The sequence below is a fragment of the Schistocerca nitens genome, chromosome 1 (genome assembly GCF_023898315.1).
Source record: "Schistocerca nitens isolate TAMUIC-IGC-003100 chromosome 1, iqSchNite1.1, whole genome shotgun sequence".
NCBI classification, from domain to species: domain Eukaryota; kingdom Metazoa; phylum Arthropoda; class Insecta; order Orthoptera; family Acrididae; genus Schistocerca; species Schistocerca nitens.
In genome coordinates this window covers 416437991-416455280 of record NC_064614.1, presented here as the reverse complement: position 1 = coordinate 416455280, position 17290 = coordinate 416437991, and the positions used below count along the sequence as shown (strand labels likewise).

The 17290-nt window shown below is 48.9% G+C and overlaps 8 non-coding genes across 8 annotated transcripts; all 8 read right to left on the bottom strand.

The window, feature by feature from the left end:
* Positions 1-654: 654 nt before the first annotated feature.
* LOC126203636 (U1 spliceosomal RNA) lies at positions 655-816 on the bottom strand. Its single transcript, XR_007540322.1, has one exon. It is a non-coding gene; the product is annotated as a U1 spliceosomal RNA (small nuclear RNA).
* A 2102-nt stretch (positions 817-2918) lies between these two features.
* Positions 2919-3080, bottom strand: LOC126203630 (U1 spliceosomal RNA). Its single transcript, XR_007540320.1, has one exon. It is a non-coding gene; the product is annotated as a U1 spliceosomal RNA (small nuclear RNA).
* Positions 3081-5181: 2101 nt separating this feature from the next.
* On the bottom strand, positions 5182-5343 carry LOC126203806 (U1 spliceosomal RNA). The gene has a single exon (XR_007540375.1). It is a non-coding gene; the product is annotated as a U1 spliceosomal RNA (small nuclear RNA).
* A 2101-nt stretch (positions 5344-7444) lies between these two features.
* Positions 7445-7606, bottom strand: LOC126203798 (U1 spliceosomal RNA). The gene has a single exon (XR_007540374.1). It is a non-coding gene; the product is annotated as a U1 spliceosomal RNA (small nuclear RNA).
* Positions 7607-9708: 2102 nt separating this feature from the next.
* Positions 9709-9870, bottom strand: LOC126203625 (U1 spliceosomal RNA). The gene has a single exon (XR_007540318.1). It is a non-coding gene; the product is annotated as a U1 spliceosomal RNA (small nuclear RNA).
* Positions 9871-11971: 2101 nt separating this feature from the next.
* LOC126203619 (U1 spliceosomal RNA) lies at positions 11972-12133 on the bottom strand. The gene has a single exon (XR_007540317.1). It is a non-coding gene; the product is annotated as a U1 spliceosomal RNA (small nuclear RNA).
* Positions 12134-14233: 2100 nt separating this feature from the next.
* On the bottom strand, positions 14234-14395 carry LOC126203615 (U1 spliceosomal RNA). Its single transcript, XR_007540316.1, has one exon. It is a non-coding gene; the product is annotated as a U1 spliceosomal RNA (small nuclear RNA).
* A 2100-nt stretch (positions 14396-16495) lies between these two features.
* On the bottom strand, positions 16496-16657 carry LOC126203603 (U1 spliceosomal RNA). The gene has a single exon (XR_007540314.1). It is a non-coding gene; the product is annotated as a U1 spliceosomal RNA (small nuclear RNA).
* Between the last annotated feature and the right edge of the window lie 633 nt (positions 16658-17290).

Below are 17290 nucleotides of genomic sequence, written 5' to 3'. Positions count from 1 at the left end.
GTTAAGTGAGGATCCGAAGCTGACTTGCCGGCACACGTTGCAGCATTCACTCGCCAACGGCAACGAGGCAAGAAAAGGGTAAAAATACGCCGGTTCTCGTCCGATCACCGAGGTTGGCTAGAATCTATGTTTCTCGTTTTTCGGTGCAGCTCGTCATGTTATTTCCTTCGATTCACATCCCCACAAGCTCCTCAAGTGCCGCAAGTCTCGAGACGCTACGCTAGACGCTCGCTTCCGGCCCCTTCATGTACCTTGCCACAGGCGCCAAAGCGTTCGGCTGGCCGACGGCCCCTGTACGCCCGCTCGCGCCACAGCAGTCACTGTGCTTGCAGGGAATGCCGCGCCGTCGAATAACGTTTGGTGCACAATCCGTTTATGGACAGAGAATGCTAAAAGGGGCCGTTCGACCGTTAATACAGAAATCGCAGCCACGTTAGATCGCCTGAGCCATCTCGCGGCTGCCGCTGTTATTACGAGCACGCGTGCCACGCGGTTAACGAGCAGTGCGCCGGCTGTGGGTTTCGACGCCGTGTCCTAGTGCAATTTGTCGTTTTTAGTAGAGGCATCGTCGGTTATAAGAAGGTGGTAAATTACTCACCGTCAGTGCTTATCATCCGCTACGAGGAGAAGCTTTGATTGCATTAGAGATTAGCAACGGGACAGCGCGAACGCAGTCCCGACTACCAAAAATTATGCGCCCGAGTTACTCGCATTTGGAGTAATCGCGGGGGTCAGCTCGACCGAAGTGCAATGGACAAGCCTCACCCCGGAGGAACCGCCTTCATGATCACGGTATCCTCTACGCCAGGTAAGTATGCTTCTCCTCGGCCACAGGCGAATATTTGTAATGCCTCGCGCTATCGTAGTGGAACGAGAACTCTTGACGTTGTCGCATTCGGCGAAGAGCATGGTGCCGTGAATGTACTTGCTTCCTTATAAACGCGCTGTTGGCCGTCGAGTTAGCAGGCAGACAGGCACAATAACGGCCCTCTGCAGAAAGCGATGCATTTTTCGTGCGGAAGACATCGCGACTCGCGGCGCCGGCCGTTGCTGGGGTTAAGTTACTGCACCCTCCGGGAGATGGCGGGCCATGTCGGGGTTACCGCCTTCGAGCCGCCCTCTCCGCCTGAAAGTCGCCCTCTTTCTTCCGTCCGGTGTCAAAACGGCAAATGAGATTTGCTGAATGACTGTTTCTTCGAGCCACAGTGCAAGCCACAAAATCAATTGTTGCTCTTACCTTTGCTCCCTCCGTGGGAGCCCTTAGTGCCAGGAAATACGGCAGCATTGTCAATCGCCCTTGTCTGTCGCTGAGCAACCGAAGGACCAAGCTCAGACTATCAGATGTTCTAAGAAAGCTGGATGCACTCGTGGGTGTTGTACACGAGGGACAAACATCACATCACATCAGCAGGTTCTTAAGGAAAGACAATAATCAGCAAAAACTGCAGCTTACCCCATTGGACGCTGATGGAACAGAAGACACTTGAAGGTATGGTAACACTTCTTTTTTCTGTTCATCTCGAGCACTATCTGGAAAGCTCGAACAAAATTTGTCTTCACTTTAATTCAGAATGTGGAGATATTTCCTTCACGCATATGAAAGTATATGACAAAAATAATAATGCTTCATTATTTAAGCTAGATGGAAAAGTTTAGGGGAAGTAAATTAATTCGTTTAGGCTGCACCACTACTAGGTAGCACTGTGAAAACAAAGCCATTGCCATCTAATGGCAACAACACTGCTTGCTGCAGATTAATTTTGCGGCATTTCATAAATGATTAATATCTTATGACTATGGTGACGCTATGAGTAGTTTTAGATGTGCAAACATTTGAAAACGGCTGCAGGCATTACATTCACCCCTCTCTGTCTCTTTGCTTGGACCTGGAGTAAGTAAGTAAGTAAGTAAGAATAAATTAAATTGCTTGTTTTTGAAGTAGTAACAGTTCTGAAGTGTAATGAAATGGTATTAAACAATGAAGTGTATTTTTTTTTTTTTTTAATCCTACCTATCTCTGCAATTAGTGTACGCGAGTATTTCATAGTAATTGTCGCAATCGAAACCGAGCTTAATAATTTCATGCGGCCGTTTTCGGTCCTCCTCGTGCTTTAATTGTTCCTTTCCAAGCGTTATTTTAGGTTGCCTGCAAAGTTGTCAGGTGAAACACAACCACTGCGACGAAAGGCCATTCCTTAGAGCAGGTAGACGCCAACTGCGGCAGGAAACTGTCGTGGCCAGGGAGATATTCACTGTGTGTGGAAGTTAAGTGAGGATCCGAAGCTGACTTGCCGGCACACGTTGCAGCATTCACTCGCCAACGGCAACGAGGCAAGAAAAGGGTAAAAATACGCCGGTTCTCGTCCGATCACCGAGGTTGGCTAGAATCTATGTTTCTCGTTTTTCGGTGCAGCTCGTCATGTTATTTCCTTCGATTCACATCCCCACAAGCTCCTCAAGTGCCGCAAGTCTCGAGACGCTACGCTAGACGCTCGCTTCCGGCCCCTTCATGTACCTTGCCACAGGCGCCAAAGCGTTCGGCTGGCCGACGGCCCCTGTACGCCCGCTCGCGCCACAGCAGTCACTGTGCTTGCAGGGAATGCCGCGCCGTCGAATAACGTTTGGTGCACAATCCGTTTATGGACAGAGAATGCTAAAAGGGGCCGTTCGACCGTTAATACAGAAATCGCAGCCACGTTAGATCGCCTGAGCCATCTCGCGGCTGCCGCTGTTATTACGAGCACGCGTGCCACGCGGTTAACGAGCAGTGCGCCGGCTGTGGGTTTCGACGCCGTGTCCTAGTGCAATTTGTCGTTTTTAGTAGAGGCATCGTCGGTTATAAGAAGGTGGTAAATTACTCACCGTCAGTGCTTATCATCCGCTACGAGGAGAAGCTTTGATTGCATTAGAGATTAGCAACGGGACAGCGCGAACGCAGTCCCGACTACCAAAAATTATGCGCCCGAGTTACTCGCATTTGGAGTAATCGCGGGGGTCAGCTCGACCGAAGTGCAATGGACAAGCCTCACCCCGGAGGAACCGCCTTCATGATCACGGTATCCTCTACGCCAGGTAAGTATGCTTCTCCTCGGCCACAGGCGAATATTTGTAATGCCTCGCGCTATCGTAGTGGAACGAGAACTCTTGACGTTGTCGCATTCGGCGAAGAGCATGGTGCCGTGAATGTACTTGCTTCCTTATAAACGCGCTGTTGGCCGTCGAGTTAGCAGGCAGACAGGCACAATAACGGCCCTCTGCAGAAAGCGATGCATTTTTCGTGCGGAAGACATCGCGACTCGCGGCGCCGGCCGTTGCTGGGGTTAAGTTACTGCACCCTCCGGGAGATGGCGGGCCATGTCGGGGTTACCGCCTTCGAGCCGCCCTCTCCGCCTGAAAGTCGCCCTCTTTCTTCCGTCCGGTGTCAAAACGGCAAATGAGATTTGCTGAATGACTGTTTCTTCGAGCCACAGTGCAAGCCACAAAATCAATTGTTGCTCTTACCTTTGCTCCCTCCGTGGGAGCCCTTAGTGCCAGGAAATACGGCAGCATTGTCAATCGCCCTTGTCTGTCGCTGAGCAACCGAAGGACCAAGCTCAGACTATCAGATGTTCTAAGAAAGCTGGATGCACTCGTGGGTGTTGTACACGAGGGACAAACATCACATCACATCAGCAGGTTCTTAAGGAAAGACAATAATCAGCAAAAACTGCAGCTTACCCCATTGGACGCTGATGGAACAGAAGACACTTGAAGGTATGGTAACACTTCTTTTTTCTGTTCATCTCGAGCACTATCTGGAAAGCTCGAACAAAATTTGTCTTCACTTTAATTCAGAATGTGGAGATATTTCCTTCACGCATATGAAAGTATATGACAAAAATAATAATGCTTCATTATTTAAGCTAGATGGAAAAGTTTAGGGGAAGTAAATTAATTCGTTTAGGCTGCACCACTACTAGGTAGCACTGTGAAAACAAAGCCATTGCCATCTAATGGCAACAACACTGCTTGCTGCAGATTAATTTTGCGGCATTTCATAAATGATTAATATCTTATGACTATGCTGACGCTATGAGTAGTTTTAGATGTGCAAACATTTGAAAACGGCTGCAGGCATTACATTCACCCCTCTCTGTCTCTTTGCTTGGACCTGGAGTAAGTAAGTAAGTAAGTAAGAATAAATTAAATTGCTTGTTTTTGAAGTAGTAACAGTTCTGAAGTGTAATGAAATGGTATTAAACAATGAAGTGTATTTTTTTTTTTTTTAATCCTACCTATCTCTGCAATTAGTGTACGCGAGTATTTCATAGTAATTGTCGCAATCGAAACCGAGCTTAATAATTTCATGCGGCCGTTTTCGGTCCTCCTCGTGCTTTAATTGTTCCTTTCCAAGCGTTATTTTAGGTTGCCTGCAAAGTTGTCAGGTGAAACACAACCACTGCGACGAAAGGCCATTCCTTAGAGCAGGTAGACGCCAACTGCGGCAGGAAACTGTCGTGGCCAGGAAGATATTCACTGTGTGTGGAAGTTAAGTGAGGATCCGAAGCTGACTTGCCGGCACACGTTGCAGCATTCACTCGCCAACGGCAACGAGGCAAGAAAAGGGTAAAAATACGCCGGTTCTCGTCCGATCACCGAGGTTGGCTAGAATCTATGTTTCTCGTTTTTCGGTGCAGCTCGTCATGTTATTTCCTTCGATTCACATCCCCACAAGCTCCTCAAGTGCCGCAAGTCTCGAGACGCTACGCTAGACGCTCGCTTCCGGCCCCTTCATGTACCTTGCCACAGGCGCCAAAGCGTTCGGCTGGCCGACGGCCCCTGTACGCCCGCTCGCGCCACAGCAGTCACTGTGCTTGCAGGGAATGCCGCGCCGTCGAATAACGTTTGGTGCACAATCCGTTTATGGACAGAGAATGCTAAAAGGGGCCGTTCGACCGTTAATACAGAAATCGCAGCCACGTTAGATCGCCTGAGCCATCTCGCGGCTGCCGCTGTTATTACGAGCACGCGTGCCACGCGGTTAACGAGCAGTGCGCCGGCTGTGGGTTTCGACGCCGTGTCCTAGTGCAATTTGTCGTTTTTAGTAGAGGCATCGTCGGTTATAAGAAGGTGGTAAATTACTCACCGTCAGTGCTTATCATCCGCTACGAGGAGAAGCTTTGATTGCATTAGAGATTAGCAACGGGACAGCGCGAACGCAGTCCCGACTACCAAAAATTATGCGCCCGAGTTACTCGCATTTGGAGTAATCGCGGGGGTCAGCTAGACCGAAGTGCAATGGACAAGCCTCACCCCGGAGGAACCGCCTTCATGATCACGGTATCCTCTACGCCAGGTAAGTATGCTTCTCCTCGGCCACAGGCGAATATTTGTAATGCCTCGCGCTATCGTAGTGGAACGAGAACTCTTGACGTTGTCGCATTCGGCGAAGAGCATGGTGCCGTGAATGTACTTGCTTCCTTATAAACGCGCTGTTGGCCGTCGAGTTAGCAGGCAGACAGGCACAATAACGGCCCTCTGCAGAAAGCGATGCATTTTTCGTGCGGAAGACATCGCGACTCGCGGCGCCGGCCGTTGCTGGGGTTAAGTTACTGCACCCTCCGGGAGATGGCGGGCCATGTCGGGGTTACCGCCTTCGAGCCGCCCTCTCCGCCTGAAAGTCGCCCTCTTTCTTCCGTCCGGTGTCAAAACGGCAAATGAGATTTGCTGAATGACTGTTTCTTCGAGCCACAGTGCAAGCCACAAAATCAATTGTTGCTCTTACCTTTGCTCCCTCCGTGGGAGCCCTTAGTGCCAGGAAATACGGCAGCATTGTCAATCGCCCTTGTCTGTCGCTGAGCAACCGAAGGACCAAGCTCAGACTATCAGATGTTCTAAGAAAGCTGGATGCACTCGTGGGTGTTGTACACGAGGGACAAACATCACATCACATCAGCAGGTTCTTAAGGAAAGACAATAATCAGCAAAAACTGCAGCTTACCCCATTGGACGCTGATGGAACAGAAGACACTTGAAGGTATGGTAACACTTCTTTTTTCTGTTCATCTCGAGCACTATCTGGAAAGCTCGAACAAAATTTGTCTTCACTTTAATTCAGAATGTGGAGATATTTCCTTCACGCATATGAAAGTATATGACAAAAATAATAATGCTTCATTATTTAAGCTAGATGGAAAAGTTTAGGGGAAGTAAATTAATTCGTTTAGGCTGCACCACTACTAGGTAGCACTGTGAAAACAAAGCCATTGCCATCTAATGGCAACAACACTGCTTGCTGCAGATTAATTTTGCGGCATTTCATAAATGATTAATATCTTATGACTATGGTGACGCTATGAGTAGTTTTAGATGTGCAAACATTTGAAAACGGCTGCAGGCATTACATTCACCCCTCTCTGTCTCTTTGCTTGGACCTGGAGTAAGTAAGTAAGTAAGTAAGAATAAATTAAATTGCTTGTTTTTGAAGTAGTAACAGTTCTGAAGTGTAATGAAATGGTATTAAACAATGAAGTGTATTTTTTTTTTTTTTAATCCTACCTATCTCTGCAATTAGTGTACGCGAGTATTTCATAGTAATTGTCGCAATCGAAACCGAGCTTAATAATTTCATGCGGCCGTTTTCGGTCCTCCTCGTGCTTTAATTGTTCCTTTCCAAGCGTTATTTTAGGTTGCCTGCAAAGTTGTCAGGTGAAACACAACCACTGCGACGAAAGGCCATTCCTTAGAGCAGGTAGACGCCAACTGCGGCAGGAAACTGTCGTGGCCAGGAAGATATTCACTGTGTGTGGAAGTTAAGTGAGGATCCGAAGCTGACTTGCCGGCACACGTTGCAGCATTCACTCGCCAACGGCAACGAGGCAAGAAAAGGGTAAAAATACGCCGGTTCTCGTCCGATCACCGAGGTTGGCTAGAATCTATGTTTCTCGTTTTTCGGTGCAGCTCGTCATGTTATTTCCTTCGATTCACATCCCCACAAGCTCCTCAAGTGCCGCAAGTCTCGAGACGCTACGCTAGACGCTCGCTTCCGGCCCCTTCATGTACCTTGCCACAGGCGCCAAAGCGTTCGGCTGGCCGACGGCCCCTGTACGCCCGCTCGCGCCACAGCAGTCACTGTGCTTGCAGGGAATGCCGCGCCGTCGAATAACGTTTGGTGCACAATCCGTTTATGGACAGAGAATGCTAAAAGGGGCCGTTCGACCGTTAATACAGAAATCGCAGCCACGTTAAATCGCCTGAGCCATCTCGCGGCTGCCGCTGTTATTACGAGCACGCGTGCCACGCGGTTAACGAGCAGTGCGCCGGCTGTGGGTTTCGACGCCGTGTCCTAGTGCAATTTGTCGTTTTTAGTAGAGGCATCGTCGGTTATAAGAAGGTGGTAAATTACTCACCGTCAGTGCTTATCATCCGCTACGAGGAGAAGCTTTGATTGCATTAGAGATTAGCAACGGGACAGCGCGAACGCAGTCCCGACTACCAAAAATTATGCGCCCGAGTTACTCGCATTTGGAGTAATCGCGGGGGTCAGCTAGACCGAAGTGCAATGGACAAGCCTCACCCCGGAGGAACCGCCTTCATGATCACGGTATCCTCTACGCCAGGTAAGTATGCTTCTCCTCGGCCACAGGCGAATATTTGTAATGCCTCGCGCTATCGTAGTGGAACGAGAACTCTTGACGTTGTCGCATTCGGCGAAGAGCATGGTGCCGTGAATGTACTTGCTTCCTTATAAACGCGCTGTTGGCCGTCGAGTTAGCAGGCAGACAGGCACAATAACGGCCCTCTGCAGAAAGCGATGCATTTTTCGTGCGGAAGACATCGCGACTCGCGGCGCCGGCCGTTGCTGGGGTTAAGTTACTGCACCCTCCGGGAGATGGCGGGCCATGTCGGGGTTACCGCCTTCGAGCCGCCCTCTCCGCCTGAAAGTCGCCCTCTTTCTTCCGTCCGGTGTCAAAACGGCAAATGAGATTTGCTGAATGACTGTTTCTTCGAGCCACAGTGCAAGCCACAAAATCAATTGTTGCTCTTACCTTTGCTCCCTCCGTGGGAGCCCTTAGTGCCAGGAAATACGGCAGCATTGTCAATCGCCCTTGTCTGTCGCTGAGCAACCGAAGGACCAAGCTCAGACTATCAGATGTTCTAAGAAAGCTGGATGCACTCGTGGGTGTTGTACACGAGGGACAAACATCACATCACATCAGCAGGTTCTTAAGGAAAGACAATAATCAGCAAAAACTGCAGCTTACCCCATTGGACGCTGATGGAACAGAAGACACTTGAAGGTATGGTAACACTTCTTTTTTCTGTTCATCTCGAGCACTATCTGGAAAGCTCGAACAAAATTTGTCTTCACTTTAATTCAGAATGTGGAGATATTTCCTTCACGCATATGAAAGTATATGACAAAAATAATAATGCTTCATTATTTAAGCTAGATGGAAAAGTTTAGGGGAAGTAAATTAATTCGTTTAGGCTGCACCACTACTAGGTAGCACTGTGAAAACAAAGCCATTGCCATCTAATGGCAACAACACTGCTTGCTGCAGATTAATTTTGCGGCATTTCATAAATGATTAATATCTTATGACTATGGTGACGCTATGAGTAGTTTTAGATGTGCAAACATTTGAAAACGGCTGCAGGCATTACATTCACCCCTCTCTGTCTCTTTGCTTGGACCTGGAGTAAGTAAGTAAGTAAGTAAGAATAAATTAAATTGCTTGTTTTTGAAGTAGTAACAGTTCTGAAGTGTAATGAAATGGTATTAAACAATGAAGTGTATTTTTTTTTTTTTTTAATCCTACCTATCTCTGCAATTAGTGTACGCGAGTATTTCATAGTAATTGTCGCAATCGAAACCGAGCTTAATAATTTCATGCGGCCGTTTTCGGTCCTCCTCGTGCTTTAATTGTTCCTTTCCAAGCGTTATTTTAGGTTGCCTGCAAAGTTGTCAGGTGAAACACAACCACTGCGACGAAAGGCCATTCCTTAGAGCAGGTAGACGCCAACTGCGGCAGGAAACTGTCGTGGCCAGGAAGATATTCACTGTGTGTGGAAGTTAAGTGAGGATCCGAAGCTGACTTGCCGGCACACGTTGCAGCATTCACTCGCCAACGGCAACGAGGCAAGAAAAGGGTAAAAATACGCCGGTTCTCGTCCGATCACCGAGGTTGGCTAGAATCTATGTTTCTCGTTTTTCGGTGCAGCTCGTCATGTTATTTCCTTCGATTCACATCCCCACAAGCTCCTCAAGTGCCGCAAGTCTCGAGACGCCACGCTAGACGCTCGCTTCCGGCCCCTTCATGTACCTTGCCACAGGCGCCAAAGCGTTCGGCTGGCCGACGGCCCCTGTACGCCCGCTCGCGCCACAGCAGTCACTGTGCTTGCAGGGAATGCCGCGCCGTCGAATAACGTTTGGTGCACAATCCGTTTATGGACAGAGAATGCTAAAAGGGGCCGTTCGACCGTTAATACAGAAATCGCAGCCACGTTAGATCGCCTGAGCCATCTCGCGGCTGCCGCTGTTATTACGAGCACGCGTGCCACGCGGTTAACGAGCAGTGCGCCGGCTGTGGGTTTCGACGCCGTGTCCTAGTGCAATTTGTCGTTTTTAGTAGAGGCATCGTCGGTTATAAGAAGGTGGTAAATTACTCACCGTCAGTGCTTATCATCCGCTACGAGGAGAAGCTTTGATTGCATTAGAGATTAGCAACGGGACAGCGCGAACGCAGTCCCGACTACCAAAAATTATGCGCCCGAGTTACTCGCATTTGGAGTAATCGCGGGGGTCAGCTCGACCGAAGTGCAATGGACAAGCCTCACCCCGGAGGAACCGCCTTCATGATCACGGTATCCTCTACGCCAGGTAAGTATGCTTCTCCTCGGCCACAGGCGAATATTTGTAATGCCTCGCGCTATCGTAGTGGAACGAGAACTCTTGACGTTGTCGCATTCGGCGAAGAGCATGGTGCCGTGAATGTACTTGCTTCCTTATAAACGCGCTGTTGGCCGTCGAGTTAGCAGGCAGACAGGCACAATAACGGCCCTCTGCAGAAAGCGATGCATTTTTCGTGCGGAAGACATCGCGACTCGCGGCGCCGGCCGTTGCTGGGGTTAAGTTACTGCACCCTCCGGGAGATGGCGGGCCATGTCGGGGTTACCGCCTTCGAGCCGCCCTCTCCGCCTGAAAGTCGCCCTCTTTCTTCCGTCCGGTGTCAAAACGGCAAATGAGATTTGCTGAATGACTGTTTCTTCGAGCCACAGTGCAAGCCACAAAATCAATTGTTGCTCTTACCTTTGCTCCCTCCGTGGGAGCCCTTAGTGCCAGGAAATACGGCAGCATTGTCAATCGCCCTTGTCTGTCGCTGAGCAACCGAAGGACCAAGCTCAGACTATCAGATGTTCTAAGAAAGCTGGATGCACTCGTGGGTGTTGTACACGAGGGACAAACATCACATCACATCAGCAGGTTCTTAAGGAAAGACAATAATCAGCAAAAACTGCAGCTTACCCCATTGGACGCTGATGGAACAGAAGACACTTGAAGGTATGGTAACACTTCTTTTTTCTGTTCATCTCGAGCACTATCTGGAAAGCTCGAACAAAATTTGTCTTCACTTTAATTCAGAATGTGGAGATATTTCCTTCACGCATATGAAAGTATATGACAAAAATAATAATGCTTCATTATTTAAGCTAGATGGAAAAGTTTAGGGGAAGTAAATTAATTCGTTTAGGCTGCACCACTACTAGGTAGCACTGTGAAAACAAAGCCATTGCCATCTAATGGCAACAACACTGCTTGCTGCAGATTAATTTTGCGGCATTTCATAAATGATTAATATCTTATGACTATGGTGACGCTATGAGTAGTTTTAGATGTGCAAACATTTGAAAACGGCTGCAGGCATTACATTCACCCCTCTCTGTCTCTTTGCTTGGACCTGGAGTAAGTAAGTAAGTAAGTAAGAATAAATTAAATTGCTTGTTTTTGAAGTAGTAACAGTTCTGAAGTGTAATGAAATGGTATTAAACAATGAAGTGTATTTTTTTTTTTTTTAATCCTACCTATCTCTGCAATTAGTGTACGCGAGTATTTCATAGTAATTGTCGCAATCGAAACCGAGCTTAATAATTTCATGCGGCCGTTTTCGGTCCTCCTCGTGCTTTAATTGTTCCTTTCCAAGCGTTATTTTAGGTTGCCTGCAAAGTTGTCAGGTGAAACACAACCACTGCGACGAAAGGCCATTCCTTAGAGCAGGTAGACGCCAACTGCGGCAGGAAACTGTCGTGGCCAGGAAGATATTCACTGTGTGTGGAAGTTAAGTGAGGATCCGAAGCTGACTTGCCGGCACACGTTGCAGCATTCACTCGCCAACGGCAACGAGGCAAGAAAAGGGTAAAAATACGCCGGTTCTCGTCCGATCACCGAGGTTGGCTAGAATCTATGTTTCTCGTTTTTCGGTGCAGCTCGTCATGTTATTTCCTTCGATTCACATCCCCACAAGCTCCTCAAGTGCCGCAAGTCTCGAGACGCTACGCTAGACGCTCGCTTCCGGCCCCTTCATGTACCTTGCCACAGGCGCCAAAGCGTTCGGCTGGCCGACGGCCCCTGTACGCCCGCTCGCGCCACAGCAGTCACTGTGCTTGCAGGGAATGCCGCGCCGTCGAATAACGTTTGGTGCACAATCCGTTTATGGACAGAGAATGCTAAAAGGGGCCGTTCGACCGTTAATACAGAAATCGCAGCCACGTTAGATCGCCTGAGCCATCTCGCGGCTGCCGCTGTTATTACGAGCACGCGTGCCACGCGGTTAACGAGCAGTGCGCCGGCTGTGGGTTTCGACGCCGTGTCCTAGTGCAATTTGTCGTTTTTAGTAGAGGCATCGTCGGTTATAAGAAGGTGGTAAATTACTCACCGTCAGTGCTTATCATCCGCTACGAGGAGAAGCTTTGATTGCATTAGAGATTAGCAACGGGACAGCGCGAACGCAGTCCCGACTACCAAAAATTATGCGCCCGAGTTACTCGCATTTGGAGTAATCGCGGGGGTCAGCTCGACCGAAGTGCAATGGACAAGCCTCACCCCGGAGGAACCGCCTTCATGATCACGGTATCCTCTACGCCAGGTAAGTATGCTTCTCCTCGGCCACAGGCGAATATTTGTAATGCCTCGCGCTATCGTAGTGGAACGAGAACTCTTGACGTTGTCGCATTCGGCGAAGAGCATGGTGCCGTGAATGTACTTGCTTCCTTATAAACGCGCTGTTGGCCGTCGAGTTAGCAGGCAGACAGGCACAATAACGGCCCTCTGCAGAAAGCGATGCATTTTTCGTGCGGAAGACATCGCGACTCGCGGCGCCGGCCGTTGCTGGGGTTAAGTTACTGCACCCTCCGGGAGATGGCGGGCCATGTCGGGGTTACCGCCTTCGAGCCGCCCTCTCCGCCTGAAAGTCGCCCTCTTTCTTCCGTCCGGTGTCAAAACGGCAAATGAGATTTGCTGAATGACTGTTTCTTCGAGCCACAGTGCAAGCCACAAAATCAATTGTTGCTCTTACCTTTGCTCCCTCCGTGGGAGCCCTTAGTGCCAGGAAATACGGCAGCATTGTCAATCGCCCTTGTCTGTCGCTGAGCAACCGAAGGACCAAGCTCAGACTATCAGATGTTCTAAGAAAGCTGGATGCACTCGTGGGTGTTGTACACGAGGGACAAACATCACATCACATCAGCAGGTTCTTAAGGAAAGACAATAATCAGCAAAAACTGCAGCTTACCCCATTGGACGCTGATGGAACAGAAGACACTTGAAGGTATGGTAACACTTCTTTTTTCTGTTCATCTCGAGCACTATCTGGAAAGCTCGAACAAAATTTGTCTTCACTTTAATTCAGAATGTGGAGATATTTCCTTCACGCATATGAAAGTATATGACAAAAATAATAATGCTTCATTATTTAAGCTAGATGGAAAAGTTTAGGGGAAGTAAATTAATTCGTTTAGGCTGCACCACTACTAGGTAGCACTGTGAAAACAAAGCCATTGCCATCTAATGGCAACAACACTGCTTGCTGCAGATTAATTTTGCGGCATTTCATAAATGATTAATATCTTATGACTATGGTGACGCTATGAGTAGTTTTAGATGTGCAAACATTTGAAAACGGCTGCAGGCATTACATTCACCCCTCTCTGTCTCTTTGCTTGGACCTGGAGTAAGTAAGTAAGTAAGTAAGAATAAATTAAATTGCTTGTTTTTGAAGTAGTAACAGTTCTGAAGTGTAATGAAATGGTATTAAACAATGAAGTGTATTTTTTTTTTTTTAATCCTACCTATCTCTGCAATTAGTGTACGCGAGTATTTCATAGTAATTGTCGCAATCGAAACCGAGCTTAATAATTTCATGCGGCCGTTTTCGGTCCTCCTCGTGCTTTAATTGTTCCTTTCCAAGCGTTATTTTAGGTTGCCTGCAAAGTTGTCAGGTGAAACACAACCACTGCGACGAAAGGCCATTCCTTAGAGCAGGTAGACGCCAACTGCGGCAGGAAACTGTCGTGGCCAGGAAGATATTCACTGTGTGTGGAAGTTAAGTGAGGATCCGAAGCTGACTTGCCGGCACACGTTGCAGCATTCACTCGCCAACGGCAACGAGGCAAGAAAAGGGTAAAAATACGCCGGTTCTCGTCCGATCACCGAGGTTGGCTAGAATCTATGTTTCTCGTTTTTCGGTGCAGCTCGTCATGTTATTTCCTTCGATTCACATCCCCACAAGCTCCTCAAGTGCCGCAAGTCTCGAGACGCTACGCTAGACGCTCGCTTCCGGCCCCTTCATGTACCTTGCCACAGGCGCCAAAGCGTTCGGCTGGCCGACGGCCCCTGTACGCCCGCTCGCGCCACAGCAGTCACTGTGCTTGCAGGGAATGCCGCGCCGTCGAATAACGTTTGGTGCACAATCCGTTTATGGACAGAGAATGCTAAAAGGGGCCGTTCGACCGTTAATACAGAAATCGCAGCCACGTTAGATCGCCTGAGCCATCTCGCGGCTGCCGCTGTTATTACGAGCACGCGTGCCACGCGGTTAACGAGCAGTGCGCCGGCTGTGGGTTTCGACGCCGTGTCCTAGTGCAATTTGTCGTTTTTAGTAGAGGCATCGTCGGTTATAAGAAGGTGGTAAATTACTCACCGTCAGTGCTTATCATCCGCTACGAGGAGAAGCTTTGATTGCATTAGAGATTAGCAACGGGACAGCGCGAACGCAGTCCCGACTACCAAAAATTATGCGCCCGAGTTACTCGCATTTGGAGTAATCGCGGGGGTCAGCTCGACCGAAGTGCAATGGACAAGCCTCACCCCGGAGGAACCGCCTTCATGATCACGGTATCCTCTACGCCAGGTAAGTATGCTTCTCCTCGGCCACAGGCGAATATTTGTAATGCCTCGCGCTATCGTAGTGGAACGAGAACTCTTGACGTTGTCGCATTCGGCGAAGAGCATGGTGCCGTGAATGTACTTGCTTCCTTATAAACGCGCTGTTGGCCGTCGAGTTAGCAGGCAGACAGGCACAATAACGGCCCTCTGCAGAAAGCGATGCATTTTTCGTGCGGAAGACATCGCGACTCGCGGCGCCGGCCGTTGCTGGGGTTAAGTTACTGCACCCTCCGGGAGATGGCGGGCCATGTCGGGGTTACCGCCTTCGAGCCGCCCTCTCCGCCTGAAAGTCGCCCTCTTTCTTCCGTCCGGTGTCAAAACGGCAAATGAGATTTGCTGAATGACTGTTTCTTCGAGCCACAGTGCAAGCCACAAAATCAATTGTTGCTCTTACCTTTGCTCCCTCCGTGGGAGCCCTTAGTGCCAGGAAATACGGCAGCATTGTCAATCGCCCTTGTCTGTCGCTGAGCAACCGAAGGACCAAGCTCAGACTATCAGATGTTCTAAGAAAGCTGGATGCACTCGTGGGTGTTGTACACGAGGGACAAACATCACATCACATCAGCAGGTTCTTAAGGAAAGACAATAATCAGCAAAAACTGCAGCTTACCCCATTGGACGCTGATGGAACAGAAGACACTTGAAGGTATGGTAACACTTCTTTTTTCTGTTCATCTCGAGCACTATCTGGAAAGCTCGAACAAAATTTGTCTTCACTTTAATTCAGAATGTGGAGATATTTCCTTCACGCATATGAAAGTATATGACAAAAATAATAATGCTTCATTATTTAAGCTAGATGGAAAAGTTTAGGGGAAGTAAATTAATTCGTTTAGGCTGCACCACTACTAGGTAGCACTGTGAAAACAAAGCCATTGCCATCTAATGGCAACAACACTGCTTGCTGCAGATTAATTTTGCGGCATTTCATAAATGATTAATATCTTATGACTATGGTGACGCTATGAGTAGTTTTAGATGTGCAAACATTTGAAAACGGCTGCAGGCATTACATTCACCCCTCTCTGTCTCTTTGCTTGGACCTGGAGTAAGTAAGTAAGTAAGTAAGAATAAATTAAATTGCTTGTTTTTGAAGTAGTAACAGTTCTGAAGTGTAATGAAATGGTATTAAACAATGAAGTGTATTTTTTTTTTTTTAATCCTACCTATCTCTGCAATTAGTGTACGCGAGTATTTCATAGTAATTGTCGCAATCGAAACCGAGCTTAATAATTTCATGCGGCCGTTTTCGGTCCTCCTCGTGCTTTAATTGTTCCTTTCCAAGCGTTATTTTAGGTTGCCTGCAAAGTTGTCAGGTGAAACACAACCACTGCGACGAAAGGCCATTCCTTAGAGCAGGTAGACGCCAACTGCGGCAGGAAACTGTCGTGGCCAGGAAGATATTCACTGTGTGTGGAAGTTAAGTGAGGATCCGAAGCTGACTTGCCGGCACACGTTGCAGCATTCACTCGCCAACGGCAACGAGGCAAGAAAAGGGTAAAAATACGCCGGTTCTCGTCCGATCACCGAGGTTGGCTAGAATCTATGTTTCTCGTTTTTCGGTGCAGCTCGTCATGTTATTTCCTTCGATTCACATCCCCACAAGCTCCTCAAGTGCCGCAAGTCTCGAGACGCTACGCTAGACGCTCGCTTCCGGCCCCTTCATGTACCTTGCCACAGGCGCCAAAGCGTTCGGCTGGCCGACGGCCCCTGTACGCCCGCTCGCGCCACAGCAGTCACTGTGCTTGCAGGGAATGCCGCGCCGTCGAATAACGTTTGGTGCACAATCCGTTTATGGACAGAGAATGCTAAAAGGGGCCGTTCGACCGTTAATACAGAAATCGCAGCCACGTTAGATCGCCTGAGCCATCTCGCGGCTGCCGCTGTTATTACGAGCACGCGTGCCACGCGGTTAACGAGCAGTGCGCCGGCTGTGGGTTTCGACGCCGTGTCCTAGTGCAATTTGTCGTTTTTAGTAGAGGCATCGTCGGTTATAAGAAGGTGGTAAATTACTCACCGTCAGTGCTTATCATCCGCTACGAGGAGAAGCTTTGATTGCATTAGAGATTAGCAACGGGACAGCGCGAACGCAGTCCCGACTACCAAAAATTATGCGCCCGAGTTACTCGCATTTGGAGTAATCGCGGGGGTCAGCTCGACCGAAGTGCAATGGACAAGCCTCACCCCGGAGGAACCGCCTTCATGATCACGGTATCCTCTACGCCAGGTAAGTATGCTTCTCCTCTTTTTTTTTTTTTTTTTTTTTTTTTTTTCTTTTTTTTTTTTTTCTTTATTGTAATTTTAACACCTTATACAAAGGCGGGCTGGCAGCAGCACAATACGCCGCTCTTCAGCCTTGAGTGTGGCAACAAGTAGTACAGAAAGGTGGCACAGAGCAGACAGTAAAAACGGTGGTCAAAAAATGTAGACACTAAAAATCGAAAAAACATGGAGCCGTTCACGCCGGACGAGAAACATCACTAACACTGGGCGACACGATGCACAGAACACGGATGATGATGGCGACGGCACGTGAACGGTGGTGGCGTGACGGCGAACAACACTACACACAAACGAAGGCACACACACGAAACACTGACGGCGATGATCTCCGGCGCGCGAATGTTCACTGAGCGTGTACGAGTCCGGGGACCTGCCAAGAGAGGAGGTGGAGGAGGAGGAAGGGGAAGGGGAATGGGAGAGGGGAGAGCAGAGATGCCATGGGCAAAGGAGAGAGGAGGAGGGAGGAAGGGGGAGGGGAAGCCCGGGGGAGAGGGGAGGAGGGAAGGGGGAAAGGAAAGAGAAGGGAAGGGAAGGGAGGGAGGGAGGGTGCCTAAAGGATAGGACACAGGAGGTGGGGGGGTGGAT